Genomic DNA, 7,871 nt, shown 5'->3' on the forward strand with positions numbered 1-7,871 from the left:
TATACCGTTTATATACTCATTACTGTACTCACACATATTATATACCGTTTTTATACTCATTACTGTACACACACATATTATATACCGTTTATATACTCATTACTGTACCCACACATATTATATATCGTTTATATACTCATTACTGTACCCACACATATTATATACCGTTTATATACTCATTACTGTACCCACACATATTATATACCGTTTATATACTCATTTACTGTACACACACATATTATATACCGTTTATATACTCATTTACTGTACACACACATATTATATACCGTTTATATACTCATTTACTGTACACACACATATTATATACCGTTTATATACTCATTTACTGTACACACACATATTATATACCGTTTATATACTCATTTACTGTACACACACATATTATATACCGTTTATATACTCATTTACTGTACTCACACACATTATATACCGTTTATATACTCATTTACTGTACTCACACATATTATATACCGTTTATATACTCATTTACTGTACACACACATATTATATACCGTTTATATACTCATTTACTGTACACACACACATTATATACCATTTATATACTCATTTACTGTACACACACATATTATATACCGTTTATATACTCATTTACTGTACACACACATATTATATACCGTTTATATACTCATTTACTGTACTCACACACATTATATACCGTTTATATACTCATTTACTGTACACACACATATTATATACCGTTTATATACTCATTTACTGTACTCACACACATTATATACCGTTTATATACTCATTTACTGTACTCACACATATTATGTACCGTTTATTTACTCATTTACTGTACACACACATATTATATACCGTTTATATACTCATTTACTGTACACACACACATTATGTACCGTTTATTTACTCATTTACTGTACACACACATATTATATACCGTTTATATACTCATTTACTGTACACACACACATTATATACCATTTATATACTCATTTACTGTACACACACACATTATATACCGTTTATATACTCATTTACTGTACACACACATATTATATACCGTTTATATACTCATTTACTGTACTCACACACATTATATACCGTTTATATACTCATTTACTGTACTCACACATATTATATACCGTTTATATACTCATTTACTGTACACACACATATTATATACCGTTTATATACTCATTTACTGTACACACACACATTATATACCATTTATATACTCATTTACTGTACACACACATATTATATACCGTTTATATACTCATTTACTGTACACACACATATTATATACCGTTTATATACTCATTTACTGTACTCACACACATTATATACCGTTTATATACTCATTTACTGTACACACACATATTATATACCGTTTATATACTCATTTACTGTACTCACACACATTATATACCGTTTATATACTCATTTACTGTACTCACACATATTATGTACCGTTTATTTACTCATTTACTGTACACACACATATTATATACCGTTTATATACTCATTTACTGTACACACACACATTATGTACCGTTTATTTACTCATTTACTGTACACACACATATTATATACCGTTTATATACTCATTTACTGTACACACACACATTATATACCATTTATATACTCATTTACTGTACACACACACATTATATACCGTTTATATACTCATTTACTGTACACACACATATTATATACCGTTTATATACTCATTTACTGTACTCACACACATTATATACCGTTTATATACTCATTTACTGTACTCACACATATTATATACCGTTTATATACTCATTTACTGTACACACACATATTATATACCGTTTTTATACTCATTACTGTACCCACACATATTATATACCGTTTATATACTCATTACTGTACACACACATATTATATACCGTTTATATACTCATTTACTGTACCCACACACATTATATACCGTTTATATACTCATTACTGTACACACACATATTATATACCGTTTATATACTCATTACTGTACACACACATATTATATACCGTTTTTATACTCATTACTGTACCCACACATATTATATACCGTTTATATACTCATTACTGTACACACACATATTATATACCGTTTATATACTCATTTACTGTACCCACACATATTATATACCGTTTTTATACTCATTACTGTACCCACACATATTATATACCGTTTATATACTCATTACTGTACACACACATATTATATACCGTTTTATACTCATTACTGTACCCACACATATTATATACCGTTTTTATACTCATTTACTGTACACACACATATTATATACCGTTTTTATACTCATTACTGTACACACACATATTATATACCGTTTTTATACTCATTACTGTACACACACATATTATATACCGTTTTTATACTCATTACTGTACCCACACATATTATATACCGTTTATATACTCATTACTGTACACACACATATTATATACCGTTTTTATACTCATTACTGTACCCACACATATTATATACCGTTTTTATACTCATTACTGTACCCACACATATTATATACCGTTTATATACTCATTACTGTACTCACACATATTATATACCGTTTATATACTCATTTACTGTACACACACATATTATATACCGTTTTTATACTCATTACTGTACCCACACATATTATATACCGTTTATATACTCATTTACTGTACTCACACATATTATATACCGTTTATATACTCATTACTGTACACACACATATTATATACAGTTTTTATACTCATTACTGTACCCACACATATTATATACCGTTTTTATACTCATTACTGTACCCACACATATTATATACCGTTTATATATTCATTACTGTACACACACATATTATATACCGTTTATATACTCATTACTGTACACACACATATTATATACCGTTTATATACTCATTTACTGTACCCACACATATTATATACCGTTTATATACTCATTTACTGTACACACACATATTATATACCGTTTATATACTCATTACTGTACACACACATATTATATACCGTTTATATACTCATTACTGTACACACACATATTATATACCGTTTATATACTCATTACTGTACTCACACATATTATATACCGTTTTTATACTCATTACTGTACACACACATATTATATACCGTTTATATACTCATTACTGTACACACACATATTATATACCGTTTATATACTCATTACTGTACACACACATATTATATACCGTTTATATACTCATTTACTGTACACACACATATTATATACCGTTTATATACTCATTACTGTACCCACACATATTATATACCGTTTATATACTCATTTACTGTACACACACATATTATATACCGTTTTTATACTCATTACTGTACCCACACATATTATATACCGTTTATATACTCATTACTGTACACACACATATTATATACCATTTATATACTCATTTACTGCACCCACACATATTATATACCGTTTATATACTCATTTACTGTACCCACACATATTATATACCGTTTATATACTCATTTACTGTACACACACATATTATATACCGTTTTTATACTCATTACTGTACCCACACATATTATATACCGTTTATATACTCATTACTGTACACACACATATTATATACCGTTTATATACTCATTTACTGTACCCACACATATTATATACCGTTTATATACTCATTACTGTACACACACATATTATATACCGTTTATATACTCATTTACTGTACCCACACATATTATATACCGTTTATATACTGATTTACTGTACCCACACATATTATATACCGTTTATATACTCATTACTGTACACACACATATTATATACCGTTTTTATACTCATTACTGTACCCACACACATTATATACTGTTTATATACTCATTACTGTACTCACACATATTATATACCGTTTATATACTCATTTACTGTACTCACACATATTATATACCGTTTATATACTCATTACTGTACCCACACATATTATATACCGTTTATATACTCATTTACTGTACCCACACATATTATATACTGTTTATATACTCATTACTGTACTCACACATATTATATACCGTTTTTATACTCATTTACTGTACCCACACATATTATATACCGTTTATATACTCATTTACTGTACCCACACATATTATATACCGTTTATATACTCATTACTGTACTCACACATATTATATACCGTTTTTATACTCATTACTGTACCCACACACATTATATACTGTTTATATACTCATTACTGTACTCACACATATTATATACCGTTTATATACTCATTACTGTACTCACACATATTATATACCGTTTATATACTCATTACTGTACACACACATATTATATACCGTTTATATACTCATTACTGTACTCACACCTATTATATACCGTTTTTATACTCATTACTGTACCCACACATATTATATACTGTTTATATACTCATTACTGTACTCACACATATTATATACCGTTTATATACTCATTTACTGTACCCACACATATTATATACCGTTTATATACTCATTTACTGTACCCACACATATTATGTACCGTTTATATACTCATTTACTGTACACACACATATTATATACCGTTTATATACTCATTTACTGTACACACACACATTATATACCATTTATATACTCATTTACTGTACACACACACATTATATACCGTTTATATACTCATTTACTGTACACACACATATTATATACCGTTTATATACTCATTTACTGTACACACACACATTATATACCGTTTATATACTCATTTACTGTACCCACACATATTATATACCGTTTATATACTCATTTACTGTACACACACACATTATATACCGTTTATATACTCATTTACTGTACTTACACATATTATATACCGTTTATATACTCATTTACTGTACTCACACATATTATATACCGTTTATATACTCATTTACTGTACCCACAGATATTATATACCGTTTATATACTCATTACTGTACTCACACATATTATATACCGTTTATATACTCATTTACTGTACCCACACACATTATATACCATTTATATACTCATTTACTGTACTCACACATATTATATACCGTTTATATACTCATTACTGTACTCACACATATTATATACCGTTTATATACTCATTTACTGTACCCACACATATTATATACTGTTTATATACTCATTTACTGTACCCACACATATTATATACCGTTTATATACTCATTTACTGTACACACACACATTATATATCATTTATATACTCATTTACTGTACTCACACATATTATATACCGTTTATATACTCATTACTGTACTCACACATATTATATACCGCTTATATACTCATTTACTGTACTCACACATATTATATACCGTTTATATACTCATTTACTGTACCCACACATATTATATACCGTTTATATACTCATTTACTGTACACACACATATTATATACCGTTTATATACTCATTTACTGTACACACACATATTATATACCGTTTATATACTCATTTACTGTACCCACACATATTATATACCGTTTATATACTCATTTACTGTACACACACATATTATATACCGTTTATATACTCATTTACTGTACACACACATATTATATACCGTTTATATACTCATTTACTGTACCCACACATATTATATACCGTTTTTATACTCATTACTGTACCCACACATATTATATACCGTTTATATACTCATTACTGTACTCACACATATTATATACCGTTTATATACTCATTTACTGTACTCACACATATTATATACTGTTTATATACTCATTTACTGTACCCACACACATTATATACCATTTATATACTCATTTACTGTACTCACACATATTATATACCGTTTATATACTCATTACTGTACTCACACATATTATATACCATTTATATACTCATTTACTGTACTCACACATATTATATACCGTTTATATACTCATTTACTGTACCCACACATATTATATACCGTTTATATACTCATTTACTGTACACACACATATTATATACCGTTTATATACTCATTTACTGTACACACACATATTATATACCGTTTATATACTCATTTACTGTACCCACACATATTATATACCGTTTATATACTCATTTACTGTACACACACATATTATATACCGTTTATATACTCATTTACTGTACTTACACATATTATATACCGTTTATATACTCATTTACTGTACTCACACATATTATATACCGTTTATATACTCATTTACTGTACCCACAGATATTATATACCGTTTATATACTCATTACTGTACTCACACATATTATATACCGTTTATATACTCATTTACTGTACCCACACACATTATATACCATTTATATACTCATTTACTGTACTCACACATATTATATACCGTTTATATACTCATTACTGTACTCACACATATTATATACCGTTTATATACTCATTTACTGTACCCACACATATTATATACTGTTTATATACTCATTTACTGTACCCACACATATTATATACTGTTTATATACTCATTTACTGTACACACACACATTATATATCATTTATATACTCATTTACTGTACTCACACATATTATATACCGTTTATATACTCATTACTGTACTCACACATATTATATACCGCTTATATACTCATTTACTGTACTCACACATATTATATACTGTTTATATACTCATTTACTGTACCCACACATATTATATACCGTTTATATACTCATTTACTGTACACACACATATTATATACCGTTTATATACTCATTTACTGTACACACACATATTATATACCGTTTATATACTCATTTACTGTACCCACACATATTATATACCGTTTATATACTCATTTACTGTACACACACATATTATATACCGTTTATATACTCATTTACTGTACACACACATATTATATACCGTTTATATACTCATTTACTGTACCCACACATATTATATACCGTTTATATACTCATTTACTGTACCCACACATATTATATACCGTTTTTATACTCATTACTGTACCCACACATATTATATACCGTTTATATACTCATTACTGTACTCACACATATTATATACCGTTTATATACTCATTTACTGTACTCACACATATTATATACTGTTTATATACTCATTTACTGTACCCACACACATTATATACCATTTATATACTCATTTACTGTACTCACACATATTATATACCGTTTATATACTCATTACTGTACTCACACATATTATATACCATTTATATACTCATTTACTGTACTCACACATATTATATACCGTTTATATACTCATTTACTGTACCCACACATATTATATACCGTTTATATACTCATTTACTGTACACACACATATTATATACCGTTTATATACTCATTTACTGTACCCACACATATTATATACCGTTTATATACTCATTTACTGTACACACACATATTATATACCGTTTATATACTCATTTACTGTACCCACACATATTATATACCGTTTATATTGAAACACAGGGATTGGTACAGCGCCAAAAAGGCCAAGGGACAAATATACAAAACTGCCGATACGTTTAAAATGAGGATTTATTACAATCAGATAAAACAATACACGTCATAAATTGTAAAATAGGATAAAACCAAATGGTGTAAGGCAAAGATTGCCGAGCAAGTCTTAAAGAAGGGCAATAGAAAATGTTTAAAACCATAGAATTGCTAGCAACATTAAAAGAATATTAAAAAACACTTGATGTTCATATAATTATAATTAGCGTAGAAATCTGAGGTACGTAAAAAAGGGGCAATTGGCTGTCTAAGGATTGAGTCAGTTATGGATCCATATTT

This window comes from Bombina bombina, chromosome 7, assembly GCF_027579735.1.
Source record: "Bombina bombina isolate aBomBom1 chromosome 7, aBomBom1.pri, whole genome shotgun sequence".
Classification (NCBI taxonomy): domain Eukaryota; kingdom Metazoa; phylum Chordata; class Amphibia; order Anura; family Bombinatoridae; genus Bombina; species Bombina bombina.